Source organism: Gopherus evgoodei, chromosome 10, assembly GCF_007399415.2.
Source record: "Gopherus evgoodei ecotype Sinaloan lineage chromosome 10, rGopEvg1_v1.p, whole genome shotgun sequence".
In the NCBI taxonomy this organism is placed as follows: Eukaryota; Metazoa; Chordata; order Testudines; family Testudinidae; genus Gopherus; species Gopherus evgoodei.
The window spans coordinates 21,756,489-21,782,023 of record NC_044331.1 but is presented as its reverse complement, the minus strand read 5'-3'; the positions used below and the strand labels follow the sequence as shown (position 1 = coordinate 21,782,023).

The 25,535-nt window shown below is 39.6% G+C and overlaps 1 protein-coding gene across 2 annotated transcripts in view; it reads left to right on the top strand.

The window, feature by feature from the left end:
• Positions 1-25,535, top strand: part of SEMA6D (semaphorin 6D) — a 658,493-nt gene that overhangs the window by 396,670 nt on the left and 236,288 nt on the right. The gene's annotated exons all lie outside the window — the stretch shown is intronic.

Below are 25,535 nucleotides of genomic sequence, written 5' to 3'. Positions count from 1 at the left end.
CAGTCTCTCTTTAACAATTCTTTAGTTATTACAACAGGGTTGGGTTTATTCACAGATTTGTTATTCGTACCTTACATAATTATCAGAATTTACTACCTGGTCATGAGAATCTATTCTTCTGCCTTTTTATCATGATAAGGAAAAAAGTAACAATATGTTACTACACTGTCAAAATATACTTGTCCCAGGTAAATAGGCAACTGGAATTTTTAGAAGACTGATTGTCTAAATTTAAAAAGTAACTTACATTATATACTGCTTTTCATCTTAGAAATACTCTGATACCAGGTGCAGACAACTCAGAAATTGGTTGCAGAGGAAATTCTATAAAGGTTTGACCAGCACAGAGAATTTTGAAATATTCAAGATATTGTTCTCTCTCTATTTTATTTTCATTATTTACTCCTGGGGAATTCTGCGCCAAAAAATAAATAAATAATTCTGTGCACAATGTTTTAAAATTATGCAACATTCAGCATATTTTATTTGTCAAAATAACACCATATAATCAAACCAGTTTCAATTATTTTTGGTCATTTATTTCAAAATGCCTGTCAGCAAGTATGCCCTGTAACTCCACTCCCATTCAGCCCCTGCCCTAGTCTATCCTTCCCCACTAACCCTTATGATCCCCTGTCTGCTGCCCCAGCACCCACACTGTCTATCTCTGCATAGCCCCTATCTGCTGACTGGGCCTGACAGGCACTGCAAAGAAGGCAGGGTCTTTCTCTTCCCTAGCTGCCTGGGAGCTGCTGCTGTGTTCTATCACCACAGCATCCTCTGTGGGCAAAAGAGAGAACCACAAAAGTTATTTTCTGCTGGAAGCTGCTGCTGTTCTTGCAACACAGCGCCCTCTGGTGGGCAAAAATCAGAACTGCAGCAACATTTCAGCAGAAGCTTTTTTCTGCACAAAAATTTTAAAATGTGTGGCTCTTTTATTATGCATGCACACAGTAGTGCAGAATTTTCCCCAGAGTAATCCTTAGGGCATGCTCCTGCACACACTTATTCCAAGCAATTTTCTTCATTTGAGTAGCCCTACTGAGTTCATGGGAATGATGTTACTCCTGTGCATAGGTGTTGGTAGGATCAGGTCCTTAAACATTACAAGAACTTTACAGAAATTATCATGCAGGTATCAGTAGCTCATAGTTCATTAAAATGTTTGTTAACAGAGAACTAAAAGTTTTAGATTCATTGAAGCATAAGGTGGGGCATGGCTTGGCTTAGCAGAAAACGTGCTAATTCAATGTCTTTTTTATTTTTGGTAGTTCATCTCTTCCTTTTGTGATGGAGTGCCATTCACAGTGAAAACAATGTCAACAGGCAACAATGTGCCCAAAGCTTTGTAAGCTGAATTCTCTCTCTCTCTCTTCAAATTTGTCTGTATCATTCCTGTCATAATGGACATAAGGCCCAAATATACAGGCTGCCCCACTGAATGATGGTCTCCAGATCCTAGAGGAAATAATTTTGCAGGTTAACTAACTTAGAACAAAATTGGGCTTTAGGACGAGATGGAGTGAAAGAACTCTCATACTAACAGTACTGAATCCAGAATAGATACCTTTGGTGATCTATAGATGGGGAAAGAATAGCTGTCACAAAATAGATTCAGAAAGAAGGGTGACAAAGTACTAAATTACAACTGAAATGTTCAGGAATAAAGCCATATCTGTAGTTTATGATGATAACATCTCTATATATGCAGTATTCATACCATATATTATGGATCACCCATTAGAAATGAAAGGGCATATAGAGTGCCCGGCAGAAATCTATCTAGAAATTCAGGCAATGTAGAAACTATCTTCTGTAAATTGCCTGTTAAAGAGAAATATTTTCTCAAAGAAGTGAGTTTTTTCTGAACATGGAGCTGTTATGCAGGTGAAAAGGCAGGAATTAATCCCAATAAAGAACAGTTTCCAAGGGTGTGTGCATGCACATTCACAGACACAGAGAGACAGACAGAGATACACAATCCACCTTATTAAAACCAATCCATTTATGGAATGACAGACAACAAATGCCATATTGTGCTAGGACTGTGAACAGGGCTGGCTCCAGGGTTTTTGCCATCCCAAGAGGGACCCGCCACCAAATTGCCACCCCTTCCCCTTGGCTGCCCCAAGGACCTGGAGCTGGCCCTGACCATGAACATGCAGAACAATTATTAGACACCATTATTAAAGATGTGAAAAAGAAAACGTAAAAATTCCATTTGACTTTACTAGTATCTCAATCATTTCTGATCCTTACCATTGAAAGAATTAATTGTAAATAGTTAGGTAGCACCATATTAGAAGTGTGAAGGTCTGAAGTTTTGTAAAGCAAGACTGTTAGCTGTGTGGCTGAATACATCTTTCTGTTATGTTATAATTAAACAGAAAGAGCTATGTTAATGTGGCATTAAAATGCAGTTCTGTTCTGAAAGGTGACTGAAAACAACACCTCTTTACTCAGCAGATCTGCTCCCTGCCTATATTCAGAGATACACGTTTACTTTGGAGGACAGGGAGTCAGTATGATTTTCACTGTTTTCAGGCCTTACAGCCCTGGGTGAGAAAACTGGAATAACTTCTGTCTCATTTAACTGGATAGCATTTTTTAGTATTACCTTTACAGTCCTTTCTCTTCAACTTATGCCTTCAATGACCATGAAATCAACAAGTTGGTAGTTATGTCACTGAGAACAGATTTTGAGGCTGGTGTGGTTGTCCAGGTATAAATGAGGGCAGCTGTAGGCGATGCATGAGCATGAAAGAACCTAGTTTGACTTTCAGATCCCAGACTTAGTCTGCAGACCTGGCATTTAGAAAAACATTGGTTCCTTATAAGCTAATTAGATCTGGACATTTAATGGGGGGGAGAGTAATCATGGAATCACACACAGCTGTTTTTACAAAGGCATTCTTAAAATAGAACCCACATATTAAAGTTGCATGGTTAAAATTAGTCCAGAAATGCAAAATCTGAGATTCCAACAGGAATAGGTAATACAGTGTACAGCAATGTGGCCAAGTTGGTATTGATGCTGGAACTTGCATCTTGTGACTTTTTGTTGTTTTAAATGTTCAGCTTTATCATTGCATTAACATAGGTTCTCTACGTTTAATCTCCCTGTTTGAAAAAGAATAGGAAAAAGACATTTTCTTTGCATAGTACTAACATTTAAATTGTCCCAATATAATGAAAACTATTTGCAAATTTAAATATAGCAGGTGTTAACAAACTCTGATTATACTTTTCCATGGGTCAGAAAGTATTATTGGTTGATATCAAAGGGGATTTCTGGTTAAGAAATAATGGTATTATTTGGTTGTGTATAATTATAAAATTAACTAATGTGTGTTTTGTATGCTCATCCTCCTACAGCATCTCTGGAAACAAATAGTAACAATTTTATTTTTCCCCCTTCTCCAAGAAAGCTATTTATCCAAGGGCCAAACCTACACTCTTTGCTCACCCCAAACTCCCACTCATGTCTGTGAACATTTGGGGTTCATGTAGTATGGGGAGAGTCACGCTCTGTTTTTTGTAATTCTCAAAACAAAAAATAGTAGTAATGGCCTTACAATAGTTACAGAAAATGTGGTTGAATGTATAATATATTAGGAGTTTTACTTCAGTTTCTGAATATTTTTATTTAATTAATTAAAGTAATCATACTGACACATCCTTTGACATTGTTGCTGAATTTTGAAAAATGTACAGAAGCAGCCCAGATTCTGATCTCACTTACACCACTGTAAATCAAGTGTGACTCGTAGACCTGGTGTCAGATCAGAATGAGCCCTCCACTTTTAAAAAGGAGCATTTTCTGGCCAATATTCTAAAAGCAGGGGAGGAGGGGCAGGAGAGGTGGTGTTGGGCAGGCTTGTCAACAGTTAAACTTGGGCCTGAGAAAACATTGCCCTTCGTACCACAGAAGGACCACTAGTCATATAACCAGCTGGTATTTATGAAAATTCTTATTCATTGAAGCTTGGGTAGATGAAACAGAAAATAAACTGGGAGAAAATGTTAATTGAAAAATAATTTATGTGCTCATAGACTCATAGACTCTAGGACTGTGAGGGACCTCGAGAGGTCATTGAGTCCAGTCCCTTGCCCTCGTGGCAGGACCAAATACTGTCTAGACCATCCCTAATAGACATTTATCTAACCTACTCTTAAATATCTCCAGAGATGGAGATTCCACAACTTCCCTAGGCAATCTATTCCAGTGTTTAACTACCCTGACAGTTAGGAACTTTTTCCTAATGTCCAACCTAAATCTCCCTTGCTGCAGTTTAAGCCCATTGCTTCTTGTTCTATCATTGGAGGCTAAGGTGAACAAGTTTTCTCCTTCCTCCTGATGACACCCTTTTAGATACCTGAAAACTGCTATCATGTCCCCTCTCAGTCTTCTCTTTTCCAAACTAAACAAACCTAATTCCTTCAGCCTTCCTTCATAGGTCATGTTCTCAAGACCTTTAATCATTCTCGTTGCTCTTCTCTGGACCCTCTCCAGTTTCTCCACATCTTTCTTGAAATGCGGTGCCCAGAACTGGACACAATACTCCAGTTGAGGCCTAACCAGTGCAGAGTAAAGCGGAAGAATGACTTCTCGTGTCTTGTTTACAACACACCTGTTAATGCATCCCAGAATCACGTTTGCTTTTTTTGCAACAGTATCACACTGTTGACTCATATTAAGCTTATGGTCCACTATGACCCCTAGATCTCTTTCTGCCATACTCCTTCCTAGACAGTCTCTTCCCATTCTGTATGTGTGAAACTGATTGTTCCTTCCTAAGTGGAGCACTTTGCATTTATCTTTATTGAACTTCATCCTGTTTACCTCAGACCATTTCTCCAATTTGTCCAGATCATTTTGAATTTTGACCCTGTCCTCCAAAGCAGTTGCAATCCCTCCCAGTTTGGTATCGTCCGCAAACTTAATAAGCGTACTTTCTATGCCAACATCTAAATCGTTGATGAAGATATTGAACAGAGCCGGTCCCAAAACAGACCCCTGCGGAACCCCACTTGTTGTACCTTTCCAGCAGGATTGGGAGCCATTAATAACTACTCTCTAAGTACGGTTATCCAGCCAGTTATGTACCCACCTTATAGTAGCCCCATCTAAATTGTACTTTCCTAGTTTATCTATAAGAATATCATGCGAGACTGTATCAAATGCTTTACTAAAGTCTAGGTATATCACATCCACCGCTTCTCCCTTAGCCAGAAAGGCTCGTTATCCTATCAAGGAATGCTATCAGATTAGTTTGACACGATTTGTTCTTACATAGTTTACAGCAATGTAAAAACTACAGAACTGCATATATTATTTTAATGAGTATGTTCTTTAAAAAAGGCACACTAGATAACTGTGATAGCATTTTATCAAAATACAGGACTTGAAACAAGAAATACTCCTGTTTTTCTTTAACAAATGAGTAAATAGTCCAATAAATATCCACATAAATGATCACCAGGTGTAGTTAATAAACATGTTGCAGAACAGTTTCCTTATGACTTTTTTTTTTAACACCTGCATTTTTCTTTCCAGTTAACTCAACACAGTAGGGTATAGTAGATTAAAAAAAAGTGGTGCTTGAGCTGAGAGCTAGGAAGGAACAGGAAAATATTAATAATGCCTAATAACTATATATTTTTGTAGTATGCTTCATAGAAAATCAAATAAATAGTAATATATGATATTATGGAGAGACACTACGCTCTCCATAGTTTAGTTTCTCAACTAGTGAGTAATGTGATCACCCTAAACTCATACTAATTAAGACCTTTATTCTACAACATACTGTACTCCAAAAGTGGCATAGCAAAATCACTCTAAAATTGTCTTAATATGTTAGGTCTAGATTGTATTTTGGACTACATGCCTGTGCAGGGTGTTTAGAAAGGGAGAGTTAGACACCCCTTTCCCCCAGTACTCACATGTGGGTTACTCAGATCTTGGGTGAGTGAAGGTAGATACAAAAGGATGAGGAACCCTGCATTGGGGGAATCTCCCTGGGGGGCTGTTCCATTCTGTCCACTGCACCTATATGTCACAGGTTAGAATGTGGCTCATGGTGTAATGGGTGCCTAGGGTTGACAATTAGTTTGGGACAGGAGCTGACTTATGATCTTTCAGATGGTCATAACTAAAATTTCCGTACCTTATTTTTAGGTGCAGACTTAAGTTTGAATTTAGTTTTGCCTGGAAACTTGTACTGGTAATAACAATTCACATTCTTACCCTTGAACGAGGGGGCAAAGTGGGTATATCCATGTCAAATTAAGGTGCCTATTCAAAATAACTGTTGCAAACACAGTGGGAATTATTTCAGCAACCACCTTGATTGAGATATGGATAGTGAAACTAGAGCCAATACCTTGAACCATGAGAGGTGAAACTGTGTGGAAGTGGTCCCTCTGGCCCTTAGCTCATGAGCTGAATTTAAGCACTTGCCGCAAGGTATCTTTGATTTTTCAACGTAATTATTTTATTTACTTCCAGGGCACACATTTCTAAACATAGCTGAATTTAGACAAAATCGTTTTTCCTAGCTGTGGAAGCAGAGCTATATTTTAATCTCCAAGAAAGGAAAAGAAATATACTGGTATTGTGGAAACTTAAACGATACTTTTATAAAGCTGACTGCCACTAACAGATGAGTATGTGACCTTTTGAAGGCTACATTTACCCAAATTAAAGAGCAACTGATGCACATCCAGATTTTCATGCAGTGTAATTTTGGATTGCTCTGGGATATTTAAATTTGGCAATAAGACTAAAGTTGATCAGCGCATCCAAGAAACAACAATTATTTCAGTTTTATCAGCAGGAGTGCTTTGTTGTGGGCAAATAATTAAAAAAAATATCTGTGGAGATGGGATTATTTTGGGAAAATGAAACCAGGTAAGGTGATGTCTACTAAATCAAACAGAAGTATTTCAGTCTTGTAGATAAAGTAATGTTTTTTCCTGTTGAAATACTCAACCTAGATATGAATGTATTGCCCTGGGTTTGAAGAACCTGTGTTCTCTAAAAAGATCTATTTTCATATTATGAGGTATTATTTAACATAAGCAATCATGAAAAAATAGAATATGTTAATGCTAGCCATATAACTCTCCATTGTGTGCAGCTGCACTGGAAGCTAATATGTTAATGTTTAGATTTATCAGAAAGATTTTCCATTAGCTCGGTATTTAACAAATGATCAGTAATTGTGTATAATAGCCAATCTCCTCCAGTCTTAATGATCATGGATATACATAGTAAGAGATTAACATAAAATTAACACTGATGCAGCTATTTAAGAATCGCAAAAGAGTTTGAGATTCTAAATCAAGTAAGTTCCAACATGTATTGGAGCCTTGTCAAAACCTTCAGGCTGCTTGTGCTCAGACATGTTCCCCATACTGCACATCAATCTTTGTCCCTCCCCTTCCCCTTTGTCTACTACTTTGTACTAATATTCTAATTCCACAGAATAATTTATAAAGCTGTAGGGGATACATTCCCTGCTGAAATCTCTTGCACCCTCTTTGAAGCTTGTATCCTGAAAGGTGCCGAGTCCTTCCTGAGAAGTGCGGAGCATTTTCTTATCTCATTGACGTTCATAGATAGTGCTTGGTCTTTATTTCTTTTAAAACCTGAGTGTCATAAAAGACACACAAAATTTGCTATTATAACTTGTTAGGCCTTTCACCTTGTAGGTCTGATACTGCTTTACATTACCTGGTGCTTATTATGTCTGGGTATCTTTCAATTAAAAAATAAATTAAACATTTTGTGACTGGTTCATGATTCTAGTGCTTCACCTTGCCATTCTCTTGTCACAGCGGTATGCTAAATCATAACACTATTCTAAAGCCTTCACTCTGGCTTTATTGTTGACAATCCATCCAACTCTACTATAGTTCCAACTTTTTTGGGACCCTTAACAGGACTACCCTTGAGCTCAGTAAAGAAAAGGAGGAAATCATCAAATCACCTGTGAGCAAAGGTATTAGTGAAACAAAACATTACCAAGCTAATGCAAATCCTTCAAATGGTTCTGAATGAATTCTGAATGTTTTCAGAACCAGAGTTTGTGCTTTTATGTTTTCTCTCAACCTGCCCTTCTCCCCCTTTAAGTTGGCTTATCTATCCCTACTGGGTAAAATTTACTGCTATTTGCAAAGCAGCAATTATCCTAATTACACTTCACCATTTAAAGCCATCTTCTGGAAGATGATTTACAAGAATTGCATAAAAGAGATCTATATACAATGACACACTTGCTTGTTTGGCCTGAAGCATTTTGTTTTCCAGCTTAATCAGAATGCTTATGATGAGTAGAGAAGTTCTAATGAGTTTCTGCATGACTCTTGTGCCTGAAGATGTATTCAGAAATGTACTTGGCTATTTTTTTCTCTCCAGTACAGCTGAAGGGGGTCAAACAATCCTTATTACTCTGACATACTATGAGGCATTTGTTATGGTATTTCTGAGATCACAATTGATACCAGTGTGCTTGTTCATTTCCAGAAGCTGAGAAAGTTAAAATGGACAAATACTTAACCTAGTCTAAAATATCATCAAGAGGAGCAGACACTTTTTTGCCAATGTGTACCAATGTTTGAATGTTCTAAGAATCATAGACTTTAAGGCCAGAAGGGACCATTATGATCATCTAGTCCAGCGGTTCTCAAACTTTTGTATTGGTGACCCCTTTCACATAGCAAGCCTCTGAATGCAATCCCTCTTATAAATTAAAAACACTTTTTAATATATTTAACACCATTATAAATGCTGGAGGCAAAGCGGGGTTTAGGTTGGAGGCTGACAGTTCGTGACCCCCCATGTAATAACCTCATGACCCCCTGAGGGGTTCCAACCCCCAGTTTGAGAACCCTGGGTCTAGTCTGACCTGCACAACGCAGGCCACAGAATCTCACCCATCCACTCCTGTATCAAACCCCTAACCTATGTCTGAGCTATTGAAGGTGAAGGAATCCATCAGCTATCACATCCAGGAAACTCTGAGCCCTATTATTATTACTAGCACTTGTCCTCCAGTCTATATCTGGGAAGTTTAAGTATCCCTGATCACACAATGCCCATTAGTATTTACTTCATTAAAAACATTAAAGAGGTCTCTATCCATATCCAAATCAGATCCCAGTGATCTATAGCACACCCCAAGCACTATCCCAGGGAAGTCTTTAATAGCTTTCTTCCCCATGTGATTTTTGCCCAGACAGACTCTGTCTTATCCATTCCATCACTGCTTATTTCTTTACAGGTTTCAGAGTGGTAGTTGTATTAGTCTGTATAGGCAAAAAGAACGAGGAGTACTTGTGACACCTTAGAGACTAACACATTTATTTGGGTTTTTGAATGTTATAATTCTTTACATCTGTGCAGTTTCTTGTTGGAGTCTGTTTATGAAGTTTTTTTGTTGGAGAATTGCAACTTTTAGGTCTGTAATTGAATTATAACATTAAAAAACCAGTCAGAGAACACTTCAACCTCCCTGGTCACTCAAATACAGACCTAAAAGTTGAAATTCTCCAACAAAAAACTTTAAAAACAGGCTCCAATGAGAAACTGCAGAACTGGAATTAATTTGCAAACTGGACACCATTAAATTAGGCTTGACTAAAGACTGAGAGTGAATGGGTCATTACACAAGGTAAAAACTATTTCCCCATGCTAATTTCCCCCCTACTGTTACTCACACCTTCTTGTCAACTGTTTGAAAAGGGCCATCCTGATTATCATTACAAAAGTTTTTTTTCTCCTGCTGATAGTAGCCCACCTTAATTGATTATTCTCGTTAGAGTTGGTATGGCAACACCCATTTTTTCATGTTCTCTGTGTGTATATATCTTCTTACTGTATTTTCCACTGCATGCATCAGATAAAGTGGGTTTTAGCCCACGAAAGCTTATGCCCAAATAAATTTGTTAGTCTCTAAGGTGCCACAAGTACTCCTTGTTCTTTTTATTTCTTTACAGTCTACCTCATTATTGAATACAATGCTACTCCACCACCTTTGCCTTTATTTCTCAGTATCTGTACTTCCCATAGTAGAACTGGCAAAATTATGGAAATGAAAGTGCTGGAGGTTCCCCCACTCCTTCATAAACACAATCAAATTTTATTTTGCTTATGAAGGGTTGAAATTTGGGGACTAAATAAAAACAGCTGTTCAACTCTGGTGTTGAAGCCACCAATATTGAATTTGGGCCACAGCTGTATCTGTTCATCGGAACAGTTGCTAATGCATGATGGGCAAGATATGGCAGTAATTTGATGTATGCTTCTTTGAAGTTTTGTAGTAATTTATAAGGTCTCAATTTTGCCCTTCGTGAATATTTTGGAAAGATGCCTGCTGATGCTTTTGTACATGCATGCTCAGTAAACCGATATTAAAAAATAGCACAGTAATGAGAGCCATGAATCAGAGGGCTGAATCAAACCCCAAAAGTCCATATGATTGTGACAATATACCAGAAGATTTAGGTTAGAAACTCATTTTGAAAGACACTAATCATAGCTAGACTGGTTTTACTGTGAAATAAACTTGGCTGCGAGTTTCAGCTTCTTTCCTGAAGCAATTTACTACAAAGTTCCCAAGGTGCAGTTGTTACTAATACATTTCTGGAGTACTGCACTTGCTATAGTGAGACATTGAAATAAAAGAGCTAACCTTAAATGATTAATACTGACTCCGGAAATATGATATCAAATATGAAATTCTCCCTATTGCACCATTTTTGTTTCCTATTTTATTATTACCATAAGCCATTAGTGTATCTTGTTAATGTTGTTAGTATATTTGCTGATTGTATGGTGTACTTGACACTGATTATAGAACCATTCAGGAGCTATGCTTTTGAACATTTTAAGGAAGTGCTGCTACAAGAATGATTGTAATGGGGTTCAATATACTTGGGAATGTAGAAACTACTGCAGCTTATATTGGTTAGACCATTATAATAGAAAGCTTTAATGAAAGAGAAGAATAATTGAATCATCTACCATAATATTTTCTGCTTTCAAAATGTTCAGGGTATGATGATATGCAATTTAGTTTTACAAAACAGTTGAACACTCTTCTTATTTTAGATGTAACTGGATATACCAAGCTGTTCTGTTAGGCAAAACAGCTTCCTTAAAGGCCTTAATGTATGTTACTGCTAGCACTGGGGAATAACAGAAAATAAAAGAATGGCTGATGTTTTCTTAAAATAATAATCCCAGTTTTCCCTTTTTCCCTTCAATAGTAAAAAGGTATTACATCATCACATAGTGCTTATCCGATTGTAAACATTTCATACTAGGCAGATTTCTGAACAGACATTTAAATAAATGTATGTACTGTATTAGAGTCTAGCTGCTGACATTGATCTATAGGTGAAAGGCTTCATATACGCTGAGTCAAATCCAGTTCAGGCTGATAGTGACCTGATTTATAATGACTCTTCAGTGGCCTACGTGAAATGTAGTTGTAGTCTCACTCCAGTTCCTGGTGGGGAGGTGTCCTCATCACCAAAGTTACCATCACAGTTCAGTCTACTTGGTGTCAATGATAGCAATTGCTATAGAGATGGTAAGGTTTGAGTGGGCCTGCAGAATACAAATGGTCTCTTCAGGTTATGTTTGGGAAACTGTTGGCAGGGCAAAGTATAGACAAATTGTTATTTAGATAAACAGAGGACATCAGTTTCCAGGGCTATCAGTGCTATAGCTATCATGAATGCTAAACTGATCCAGAAAAGCTGTATGAAAAGTATGGGGTCAATCCTGCAAAGCCTTATTCACAAGTAGTGGGACTATTTGCTTAAGGACTGTTCATGTAGCAGAGTGCAGGATTGGGACCTAAATTATTAATATTCAGTGTTGTTCAAGTCAAAGCTTGCTCTCAGAGACATAACAATCAACTTGTTTTCCAATTTCATGCTCTGTAGTCCAATTTTGGTGGTCAGACATAACCTCTGATTAGCAGCTAATGGGAATTGTCTGTGCTCAACAGGTCAAACACTTCCCTGTTTTGGAAAAATGGGTGAACAGTGACGTGATGAATTTTGCAGAGAACTCAGAATTATTTAGTGAAGTCAAAACTAAAGAATACTGTGGGGAACTTCAGCTAGGTGAATGGACAGCACAATGGCAGATGAAATGCAATTTTGGCTAATGCAAAATAATGCACATTTGGAAGGAATCGTTTAAACCACACATTACAATCTTCCAAACTATAATGACCAAGAAAAATGGCCTGGATGTATTTACAGAAAGTTCATTTTAAGCATCTTTACAATGCGCAGTGGTGGTCATAAAAGTTAACAAAATGAGAGAGTATAAAAAACAATTTTAAAAATAGTCTGAAAAAATGTGAAAAAGTGATAAACTGGATGACCCTGGTAACTATAGTCCTTTCAGCTTGACATTGATCCTGGGCAAAATAATGCAATGGCTGATACAGACTTGATTAATCAAGAACTAAAGGAGGCTAATATAATTAATGCCCATTAACGTGTTATGGAAAATAGGACCTGTCACAATAATTTGATATTTTTGACTAGATTGCAAGTTTGGTTAATGGAGGTAATAATGTTGAGGTAATATACTTCGACTTGGCACCACACAACATTTGATTCAGAAAATAGAACAATACAGAATCAACATGTCTGTCACAGTAAATGGATTAAGAATGGCCCTAAACTCTGCCCCTCAAAGGGACTGAAGTGTCTTAATCTGGTTGGAGGAAGGCATCTTCCTCTGCTAAGGATTCACAGCCATGATGTCTCTCCTGGAATTAAGTGCCTAAAATCTTTCTGGCAAAGAACAAAGAGGAGTGATTGTGGTAGTTCCCCCATGGTAACTTTTAGTCTAGTGGTTAGTGCATTTACCCAGGAACCTGGGTTTCTCCTTCTGTCTGATGTGGAGCAGGGATTTGAACCTTGAGTGTACCTTTCCCAGGAGAGCGCACTCACCACTTGGCAATGAGGTATTATGATGTAGTTTTCTGTCTCTCCTTTTGTTTCTGCTTCACTGTGTATAAACAGTAAAATATCGAGTAGGAGTAGAGAGGTTATATTACTTCTGTATTTAGTTATTGGGATATGGTGTCCAGTCCTTGTGTCCTCACATCAAGGAGGATGCTGAAAAAATGGAGTGGAGTCACATGACAGCCATGAGAAAGATTAAAGGATTGGAAAACATGCCTGCTAGTGAAAGACTCAAAAAGATCAATCGTTTAGCTCATCAAAGAGAAGGTAAAGGGGTTACTTAATCGCTGTCTGTAAGTACTGTACCTACATGAGGAACAGATATTTGATAATAGAAGGCTCTTCAGTTTTGCCGACAAAGGTATAAAAGGAACCAATGGCTGGAAGTTGAAGCTAGACAAATTCAAACTAAAAATAAGGCACAATTTTTTAACAGTGAGGGTAATTAATCATTGAAATAACTTATCAAGGGTTGTGGTGGAGTCTCCGTCACTGGAAATTTGTACATTGAGATGTTGTTGTTGTTTTTTCTCTCAAAAGAAGTGCTTTAGTTCAGGCAAGTTTTTGAACTTAAAGCAAGAATTAATACAGGAGTGTTATAAGGCTTGTGGTATGCTGGAGGTCAAACTAGATCAGGGGTCAGCAACCTTTGGAACGTGGCTCACCAGGGTAAGCACCCTGGTGGGCTAGGCTGGTTTGTTTACCTGCCGAGTCCGCAGGTTTGGCCGATCACAGTTCCCACTGGCTGCGGTTTGCTGCTCCAGGCCAATGAGGGCTGCGAGAAGCCATGGCTAGCACATCCCTCAGCCTGTGCTGCTTCCTGCAGCCCCATTGGCCTCGAGTGGTGAACCGCGGCCACTGGGAGCTGTGATCAGCCGAACCTGCAGATGCAGCAGGTAAACAAACTGGCCTGCCAGGGTGCTTATCCTCGTGAGCAGCGTGCCAAAGGTTGCCAACCCCTGGACTAGATGATTGTAATGGTTCCTTCTGGCCTTAAAATCTATTTATTACAATGCTATTATTCAAAATTGATGGTATGCCCTCACTGGAATGCTGTGTTCAGCTCTGACCACCCTTTCTAAAAAAGTATAGCAGAATAACAAGAACTTCTGGGAGGGAGGTCATGGCCACAAGTTGCCATTGTAGCAAAAAGCTTAGGAGGATTCAAAAATGGATTAGATATTTCTTTGTAAAATGAAAACACCCATGTTTACAATAAACAGGATAAAACATTTTTATACAAAATGTAAACTCTATAGCTTTAGGGCATAAGCCAACCACTAACTGTAGATGGTTAGAAAGAAACTTCTGTATAGGCTAGTTATTCCATTACAGGTTTCTCTCTCCTTCTCTGAGATGTCTGGAACTGGCCTCTGAGGTAAGTAGTGTAACAGAGAGACGAAATGCTGCTCTCAACTGCTGTTTGTAAAACTCTCCTTCTAGTCTATAGGAGACATTGGTGCAATCGTGTTTACTCTGATGAAAAACACATTCTGTTTGGTGCAAATATTAATAATAAGGTCATGCTTTTAGAAACAAAAATTCTGAAAAAAAAAAGTCAACTATAAGCCTGTATTATTCAGTATAGGAATTATCAACACAACCAAAGATACACCTAAGGCAACGCACATTTCCACTGGATTGTAAGCTCTCTTGTGGTGGGGTTTAGTGTTTCTGTTACTGATCATTGTAGAGACGCTGTAGCAAAAAAATAACTTCATTTGCAAATAAAATACTTTCAATGTGAAGTTGAGGGAGGCAGCTAGTCTGGATCTTATGAAGAAGAAAATTTCCCCCCACAATTGTTCTGAAAAATTCCACAGTAAAACATTCTCCTTGTTCCTGGACTTTGCCATCCAGTTTTATATATTAAATATTTTTTGAAAAAACAGCAAAATCTCTCAGGAGACAAATGTGCACAGTAGAAACCTTGTTTAAATGTCTAACTTTAGAAATATTATTTATCAACTAGGATGAGGAAAAAGTTTAAAGCTTTGCTGTATTCCCCCTCATTCCAAACTATCCCCAGTTTTCAGAACAGTCAGTTACACTGAATAAGTTTGGTTAGTGTTTAAAATATATATATACTCTGGTGATCTGGCTTCTTTGCCTGGCCTGAATAGTAGAAAGGGACTGGAACCTAACTGCAGCTGTGAAGCTGCAAATTCCACCGGCTAAGAGGAACTCTCAGCTGGCACCTATGCCCACCACTTCCCCATATTCCCCCACCCTGGCATATGAGGCATGTCTGGTGAGAAGAGATGGGGCATAACTCCTTACTGCCAGTTCACTGCTGACATTGGGTCCCTTATGGGCCATAGCCTGATGTCTTATATCAGACTAGCCATGTGGCCAGAGCCTCCTGAGAATCAAACAGCAGCAACTGACTCCCTGACAGACCCCCTCCCCCCATCCTGCACCTTTTCAATCTTGGTGCAGGAAGAATTCTAATCTGATAGCTGTAACATAGTGGGTTTGCATCTCCTCATCTAGCTTTTCTCCCCTCTTGAAGACTAGGTAATTTTGTACTTCATCAAGTAGTGGGCAATTGCAGCAGCAAACAGGCTGGTCTGCCAACAGCCATAGGCTGTGGGGACAAGTTAATAAATGTCCATGCCTTCAAGAAGCCAAACTTTAAGCTCTGTCACCCCACCTCCATCCTTTCTGAAGTCTTTCCATTTTCATACCTATAGTTTGTCACAGATTTCATCTCATAGAATATCAGGGTTAGAAGGGACCTCAGGAGGTCATCTAGTCCAACCCCCTGCTCAAAGCAGGGCCAATCCCTAGACTGATTTTTGCCCTAGATCCCTAAATGGTCCCCTCAAGGACTGAAATAAAAAACCTGGGTTTAGTAGGCCAATACTTAAACCACTGAGCTATCCCTCCCCCCAAAAAGCCTGGCAACTGGCCGTCAGGAGCGGGATCTCTTAGTACTGCATGTTCATAGAAGCACAGTACCTACCTTCTTTAAAACAATCATTTACAGCATTTATATTTATCATAGTCACTGCTCATCTGCCAGATCCCACTCTGCTGAATTAGCACTTCTGGAAGCAATGCCTCCTGTCAATCAATTGACAGGAGGTATTGCTTCCAGGAGTGCTGATTAAGCAACACAAGGCACCACAGTCTATAAGCCCAGCTGAATAAAATTGCAGTGCAAGAATATTTCTTTTAAAAGAACAGGATTTTTATTCTTTAAATGAGGGACAGAGGAGAGGGAGAGAAGGGCACCAAAAGGAATGGAAAAGTACAGGACACAATGAGATCAAGATAGAAAAGGTGGAGGAGAGCTGATCCATTTTTTCTCTCCTTTTTTCCTATTCTGGCACTGTCCCTTTGTTTCAGAGGCAGCATCTTCTCCATTTCCTCAAACTGTCTCATTAATTAGTATTGCTGCCTCTTCTTCCACACTAGTGTCACTCCTCAGTTATGTATGTGGTAGCAGAGTTCTGAGACTTTGTAGCTTGGCTTCCCAGAGAAATGGAAATCAGTGATGTGGAATCTAGGTATATTCTAAGTGTAACTTGCTTTATTTACACATCATTCCTGGCAGAGAGGGAGTCACAATAATCCCCCAAGCACTCCCCTCGTCCAGAAATCTCAGCCCATACACCAATGCCTGGTTCCCAGGACGCTACTTTGTCTCTAGAATTGCCTGAAAAATATCGAGAATAAGGCAGAGAACAAACTGTTATATGCCTCAGCTTCTCTGAGGACCACTGCATAACACAGCTAACAATAACACAGCATTTCTTCAAAGACTAAAAACTTGCTTGTGCTATAAGAGCATTTGTAAGTCTGTGTGTTACAGCACCATATGGCGACTCTTGCCATAACTGTATTATTTATTTTTATTTCTTGAATGCTCACAGGATGCTTAGTGCTGTGCAAAACAGACAAAATTATGGACTCTGCTAAGGAAATTGGAATTGAAATCACTCAATATTAGGGTGGAACCACCACTCCCAATCTACGTAGTTTCACACAGGCAGCTATGTAATTTGTGCATTAATGGCCCGATCCCATGAAGAGCACTCTGCTTCGTGCAGGGTGTTGAGCACCACAAATATATACATGACAACTAATCCACATTGTTTAATGCCATCCACAAATTATGCTCCTCATACCCATGTTTGTAGAAAGCATTTTATCACCCACATTTTGACTGCAAGCCATAGGTGCTCAAAGACTTTGAAGTGCTGTTCAGTATTAGCACTGGCCTGCTACCAGGAAAGCCCTCAGAGAGGAGAGTAAGACAGGAATTCCCAATAAGGAAGGGAAGTGGGGCTGTGCAAGCAAAAGAGACAGGGCCTGCACCCTGAGAGTGTGTTGCTGTTGAGCTCCAAGTGTGAATCAGACAAACATACCAGAGTTCTCATCAGGTAAAGACTGGGGGATGCAACAACCAGGAGAACATTCCTGTTCTCAGCCCCCTATATTCTCAGTATTTATATAGGCTTAGCCCCTTATGAGCCAGACAGTGAGAACTGGTGGGGGCACTTTTTCTGAAGTACAGTTGGGTGGGTAGATTAGAGGTGACCATAATCTGGCCCCTAGTTGTCTTTGTGGAATGCGTGGGATATAAAGGACTTGTAGACATCTTTTACAGTCCACTTCATTTCAAGATATGGGGTACATGGGACTGAGAACTTATGTTTGTCTTTGGGACAGTGTTGAGGTGGAAGGAGGGCTATTGTGCAGAAAAAGCAGGAGATGATCAGGTCGGTCCTGATTGATTTTTGAAAGTCTAGTGAGGACATCCAACACTTCTATTAAATTGAGAGTTCAAAAGTCAAGAGCTTCAGTTCTTTGGAGATTCTAAACTCTGTGGAACTCAAACCTGAAAGTAAACTGCAGAGCTGCAGCAAAGCTGCATTCCTGTTGAATTTAGAAGATCCTGTCCTGCAGAGTTCAGTAGCTCTACAAGACTGAAGTGGTGTAGCTCCTGTCTAGCAGAGCTTCAGTCAATGTGAACACAAGGGCCATAACGACCACCTTTAGTTGAGTTAATGTGAGTTTGGAAAACCAGAGTTGTATTGTGCTTCAAGATGCAGCATCAGCAAGTGAGGAATGCCTCCTCCCTGAATGAAGGCTGAAAATATTTCAAATGGTCTTATTTTCATTTTTATTAAAGTAGCACCTGTCATAAACAGATAGCTAAGGGTTAATGTCTCTTTGACCTGAAGCACCTGACCAGAGGACCAATCAGGAAACCGGATTTTTTCAACTTTGGGTGGAGGGAATTTTGTGTCTGAGGTCTTTGTTTTCTGGCTGCCTGCTTTCTCTAAGCTTTGGAGAAGTAGTTCTGTTTTCTAATCTTCTGTTTCTAAGTGTAAGGACAAAGAGATCAGATAGTAAGTTATATGGTTTCTTTTCTTTGGTATTTGCATGAATATAAGTGCTGGAGTGCTTTGATTTGTATTCTTTTTGAATAAGGCTGTTTATTCAATATTCTTTTAAGCAATCGACCCTGTGTTGTATCACCTTAATACAGAGAGCATTCGTATGTATTTTCCTTTCTTTTTATATAAAGCTTTCTTTTAAGACCTGTTGGAGTTTTTCTTTACTTCAGGGAAATTGAGTCTGTACTCACCAGGGAATTGGTGGGAGGAAGAAATCAGGGGAGATCTGTGTGTGTTGAAGTGGCTAGCCTGATTTTGCATTCCCTCTGGGTGAAGAGGAAAGTACTTTTTGTTTCCAGGACTGGAAACAGAGAGGGGGAGTCACTCTGTTTGGATTCACAGAGCTTGTGTCTGTGTATCTCTCCAGGAGCACCTGGAGGGGGGGGAAGGGAAAAAGGATTATTTCCCTTTGTTGTGAGACTCAAGGGATTTGGGTCTTGGGGTCCCCAGGGAAGGGTTTTCAGGGGGACCAGAGTGCCCCAAAACACTCTAATTTTTTGGGTGGTGGCAGCAAGTACCAGGTCCAAGCTGGTAGCTAAGCTTGGAGGTTTTCATGCTAACCCCCATATTTTGGACGCTAAGGTCCAAATCTGGGACTAAAGTTATGACAGCACCATTTCCATTTATATTTGCAATACCAGTAATCTGGACTCAGAGTGGGAAAAAAAGTATATACCTCCCTCCTCTAACAATCACAAGTGACCCCTTTTTCATAACACTCTGTATTATTACTACACTATTTTTCCATGGCACAGAGTTTACGTATTCTTGTAAATTTAAAATCTCTCTTCAGATATAGGTCCCTGAATAGTATTTCTGCCTAAAAATATCAGAGATGTTTCTCAGCCTTTGGATAAGAAAGAAGTGATACCAACTTCCTGATTCCTACCCATTAAGGACAATATGTTTCACCCTTACTTTCCAGCCAGGAGCGCTCAGGATCAAGCCCCCAGGCCAGGCGCTGATATTGATTGGATCAAAGTGATAAGTCTGAGGCCGTCTCATTCTTTTCCTGCGCCATGTCAGCTAGAGGGGAAACATTAATTTTCATTGTGTACTGCTGCAAATCTGATTAACACTATTCTTAAATGTTCCAATAAAGCCCTTTGTCTTTCAGGTGTCTCTCATAATCCCATATCCCTGATGAGTTTAGACAGTGACAAACAGCAAACTGTATCTGACTGCCATTTTCTCTCTCTATCTCCTCCTCCTCCCTTTACCTCACCGATAAGCATAATGCAGCAGTCCCTGGTTAAGCATCCTGTACAAATGGTGTTTCCTTTTCAAATAAAAAGGAGAGCTGGTGGTTGGTCAGATTTGGTTTATATCACCCAGCCTATGTGTCCTGGCCACTGATGTTCCAAAACTGGAATCTGTCATACAAGAGCCCTAACCCAAGGCACTGAATTTTGGTGATCATAATCAAGTGGAACGTGGATCTGAGGGTCTGAACTGCCCCCCTCCCCCCGTTGTTTTTTTTTTTGCTTTACAACAAGAAAAAACAACCAGTATCATTTTGCAAAACTAAACTTTTATTTCTTCACACAGCCTAAGGTGGGCTATTTGATTTGGCTTCTTTCTCTTCTGTCTGCCTACTCATGTTGAATATCTTTAATAAATGTGCCATTTCCTCCAACAAGCATTACTTCTAGGAAAACTAACCTAACACCTGCTTCTCCATCTTTTGTTCCCCATCCACATACTGTTCCAATATCTTGGTGGTGTCTTTCTGCTTCTCAGTCCACTCATTAGAGTTTATTTCCCTTATAGCCCTGGTCCTGAAATGTTAGTAATAACCCAGGAGCACTAAATGGCCTCCTGTAGTTCCAAGCTTTCTGTGTTGCTGCAGAGTTGACACCTTCTTCCTTCCCTTGTGTAGATGTTCTCTTCCCTATTTTGCCTTCCTTTTGTTCAACCTTTGCAGTTGGCAGTATATGAATGGCAAAGGAGCAGGATTGCATTAAGACATTTCAGTATACAGTTGTTCTTGTATTTTTCTGCTTCCCTGCTGGAGAAAAATGCTTGAAAGTGACATGGATTTGTTGCTTTAAGCAGTGTCCCAGGTACCAAGAAAACACTTGTGTAGTCACTGATTAGTTCCTACTAAGGTAATTGAATTTGGATTTGTAGAAAATTTAGAAGGCTTTCAAGAATGGTAGTTGGTATTAAATTACTTTGAACATTAGGAATCCAAACTAGTGCAGCTGTCCATCCTTCATTATGAAAAACTTCCATAAGTAGTACAGCATCTGAGAGGAGCTATTTTGTGAAAAACCATTAGAGGAAACTGATTTTCTAATGCAATTTCCACTAATTTCTTAGCTGCTGGGCAGAAGAATAACTGGAACTAAATTTGTGTACAATCATACTTAGAATCTGAAGTCTGCAGCTACTGCCAGCAAGTAACTTAAGAACATTTATTAAAAAATGCTATTTTGTTTTACGCCCAACAAAATAAATGCTTTGACTTAACAAAGAGAGGGGTTCAGTTCAGATTGTGTGTGCGTGTGAGAGAGAGACTGTTTAGTTTGAAACGAAGAATTATTGGCTTGTGAAGGCTCACTGGATTCCTTTAATTATTAAAATGGTTCTTCTGCTGTTCTGTAATATTCCCAGGATCTTTGTATGTACAGGACACGCTGTCTACAGCTTGATTCTTTCCCCCAATCTTTTAGGCTTTCAGCCATAAGGGGGAGGATTAAGTGATATGCAAAAGTACACAAGAAATAAAGAGATTATGGTGATTCCCCTCTTTCTTTACTGCAAAGTGCATGTGTACACATTCTGTCCACCTCTTCAGTTTGTGCTCTACCTTATTTACATGAAGGAAGAGATGAGGACATGGAAAGTATATCAAAAAATGAGCCAAGTCCTTTATTGTGTTTCACAGTACAGAGGAGATAAATGTGTGTGACTCGTGAAATTTATCTAGGGAGTTATAGCTACATTGTCCTTCCTCTTTCTGAGCCCAGACTTCCCCTGTAATGTGCATTTGGGGCTCTGAGAGTTTGGGCACGTGACCAACAGTATTAAGGGGCCTGGCAGACAGAGGGAACAAATGCCAGTAGGCAAAACATTCTCCTGAGAATACAGCACATTTCCCTGCCTAAGTTAATACTGGTCTTTGCACATAAATTTCCATTATACTTTCTCTCTAATGAACAAGTGTATAGGCAAGACACAAGGGACCAAGAGCAGCCAGGCCACTGAAGCAGCTGTGCTGCCAGAAAAGAGTACATGTACACTGGCCAAATCGGACAATCTCTACACAAAAGAATAAATGGACACAAGCATTATAACATTCAAAAACCAGTCCGAGAACACGTCAACCTCTCTGGTCACTCAATTACAGACCTAAAAATTGAAATTCTTAAACAAAATAACTTCAGAAACAGACTCCAACGAGAAACTGCAAAACTGGAATTAATTTGCAAACTGACACCATTAAATTAGTCTTGACTAAAGACTGGGAGTGGATGGGTCATTACACGCGGTAAAAACTATTTTCCCATGCCAATTTTCCCCTTACTGTTACTCACACCTTCTTGTCAACTGTTTGAAATAGGCCATCCTGATTATCACTACAAAATTTTTTTTCTCCTGCTGCTAATAGCCCATCTTAATTGACTAGTCTCGTTAGAGTTAGTATGGCAATACCCATTTTTTCATGTTCTCTGTGTATTTATATCTTCTTACTGTATTTTCCACTGCATGCGTCAGATGAAGTGGGTTTTAGCCCACGAAAGCTTATGCCCAAATAAGTATGTTAGTCTCTAAGGTGCCACAAGTACTCCTCATTCTTTTTACTGATACAGACTAACACGGCTACCACTCTGAAACCTGTCAGAAAAGAGGAGGGAGCTCAAGGCAGTACACTGAGGGCCAGGCTAAACTCTGTAGGGCCAAGATTGGGATTCATGACAGTAGAAGGTCACATCATGCCTTCTGTGAAGGACAATATTTTTCTATTAATTTTTCCTCTTCCACACGCTTCTTGGGCAGAATGTCATTCACCCCTCTAATATTGCTAAGATAATGGATTTGAAAGGTAATGTGAGAACTGTCAAGTATAGGTCAAGGAGCATGATTAGCATAGAGAGATGTCACATGCGGCTTTGCAGTATAAAATGGTTCATCACTAGATCTTCAGGGAAGAATCATGCCCATAGATTAAACAAAGCTACCTGATGACAAGACTTAATTGTCCTGATATTGTCCTGTAGGTTAGTATCCTAAGGTAACTTTCCCAAGCATTGCAAAGGACTTAACTACACATACTATTTAAATCAATGAGAGCCACAGAGCTAAAACTCCATGCAATGCTTTGAAAATGCATCTCTTGGGTGTTAATTCCATCATCTAAAATATATAGGATAATGGAAAGTTACTGTATGAATACAAAGTTTTAAGTCCCTCAAGGGACTCTGCCAACAGCATAAACTATGAGAGTATATATCAAGTTGTTTATGAACAGAAGCAGAGTCCCAAGAGTGATATACAGCTATAAATTCACTCCAGTTTATGGCTATTGTTGTTTGTAACAAAAGAGAGAGTGAGAGCAAGAGCAGTTTTCGCTTAATATTACCTCCTTGAAGAGTTTTAACTGAGGAGTTTCACCTGAAAATCGGTGCTGATAGATTAGCAGCTTTGACAGAGGAAGGATTCCATTTTCTGTATGTTACATGTATGTATCTATTTTTCTGTGAGTTCAGTAAACAAGTGAGACATGAATGTGTTTGTGTGTAATTTTTAAAATAATATGCATTTTATTTACTTACTAGACCTATTATCAGATAAGTTATTCTGGTCCTAAACATTATTGTTTTCATTATATTATATGTGCTTGTGAATATGTACAGATAGATACTGAATATATTCACTGGGTGATAATACTCGCTTGTGCACACACATATCTGTGTGCTAAAGCTCATAACAGTTGCTTGTCAGCTAATATATCTGTTGCTGGTTTGTGTACAGAAAGCTACAATCTGAATGGGAGTGTAGTATGGAAAAATATCCTAGAAGTGTTTAGTGGACTAAGCAGTCAGTTGTACAAGACATCTGGTTAATAAAACAAGGAGTCTGAGCAAGGCAAGCTTATAGTGCTCACCGGTATCTTGAGTCTCAGAGATACAAATAAAACGTTTTATGTGTTGTTTCTGTATTTATTTAGGAAGAGGTTCCTGATCTTTGTTCTCATGATGCAGTGATTTTGGCTGCTCCCTGAATGAATTTACCACTACATCTTGTATTTTATAATGTCTCGGAGGGTGTTAGCTTTCCAAATGTGAGGGTAAATTTTGCTTAAGTTGCACATATGTGTCAGAGAACACATTGTGGCTGAGGGCATTATTTTTGGAAGTTAACACATTCCAGGTATTAGTATGTAGGAGTTCCCTCAATACCTTAACAATAGGAGGGAGAATGCAGTATAAATAAATCTGATCATTACGTAAGATTTTTTTTTACTTGCTCTTTTTTAGGAGCCATTGTTCACACTTCATTTTTTGTGCTGTTCTACTGTAAACATGTTCACTTAAAGGGAATGCTTGAGTGTGTCTGTGCATGTATGCACTGTGACCTCCCATTTCAGAGAACAAACACAGAATATCACTTGTGGTGACTCTTCCATTTGTTAATAGTTAAGCCCAAAACTATGTTATTTTAGTGTGATTTATATTTAATATAAGGTTAAAATTTTAGGCTAGATCATGACTTTTATAGCCCAGCATAGGGAGCAGTGTGACAAAGCACTGCTCCAAGGAGAGGAGCACCAGGGTAATCAGCCCTTAGGCAAGCAGAATTTCTCCTTGGACTTCTCCATGTGCATGGGGACAAAGAGGGTAAGTGAGGGGTGTGCAATCTGCTCCAGCCATTTAAGTCCCTTTTGCACATCCCCAGTCTTGGAACCATTGTGTGCTGGTCAAAGACTGACATAGGTTAGAACCCAGGTCGTCTGACTCCCTATCCATTGCTTTATTTGCTAGTCCTTGCTATTTTCAGAGCTGGAGGTGAGGGCAAAAAAGACCTACTTCTCTTTCCCCCCCTCCACCCCACGGAAGCCAGTCATTCCTGTTCTCTTTCTTTGTCAATCTCCCCACTTTAAAAATCAAAAGTAGGACATAAATGCTGGTATTTTCTTCCTGGTACCTGTACCTCCAGCTTGTTTCGTTTTAAAATTGCTCTTGCTCCAATTCTTGCCTTATTGTGCTCCTCCTCTCCCTACTCTTCTGCTCCCCCCTTGACCATTTCATTTACAACCTCTTCCTCTTCCCTTTACTTCTTAGCTCATTCTCACTGCCACATGAATTCATGCTCTCATCTCATTTACTCTCAAATTGTCTCCCCACGCACCCTTTCCCCATGCCCGCCCCCCCTCTCCCCGCACGCACAGAGAGAAACGATGCTCTGCCACAAACCACGGCCCATTTCTAGGGTGGGAGAGATGTGAAGGAACATGCCCAGGCTAGCTCTGTGGTTGCTTGTATAAACTAACCATGTGGCTGGATTGCCCGAAGTAGCACTGCCTGGAGTCAGAGAAGAGTCCTGGCTGTATGTAGATTTGACATTGCATAAGGGAGGAGGAATGGCTCAACTTTTCATGTGCGAGGGATGTATAGTTCGTGGGGGTTGGGGTTGCACAGTTGGGGTACATCCACACTGGAATAAGAGACCAATGTCTAGAAATTGATGTGTATGCATTTGGGCTTGGGCTGGAGCCTGAGCAGTGGGACTGTTCCCCCTTGTGGGGTCCTAGAGCTCAGGCTCCAGCCCAGGCCCAAATGTGCACACAGCAACTTTACAGCCCTGCAAGCCTGAGTCAGACCGGGACCAGCCACAGGTGTTTAATTGCTGCATAGACTTGAGAGGGCTGGGTGGCAACTTGCAATGGGCCTGATTGTGGAAGGTCTTTGAGACACACATGCACCCTGTATGCAGTGGTGTTGTCCCAGGATATTAGAGAGACAACATGGGTGAGGTAATATCTTGTATTGGAGTAACTGTTATTGGTGAGACAGACAAGATTTTGAGCTTATACAGAGCTCTTCTTCAGGTGCACCTTGACAACTTCCTGTCAGTTTCACCAGCTCATCTGCATGGTTTCTCTTAGGTCACCAACCTGCAGGG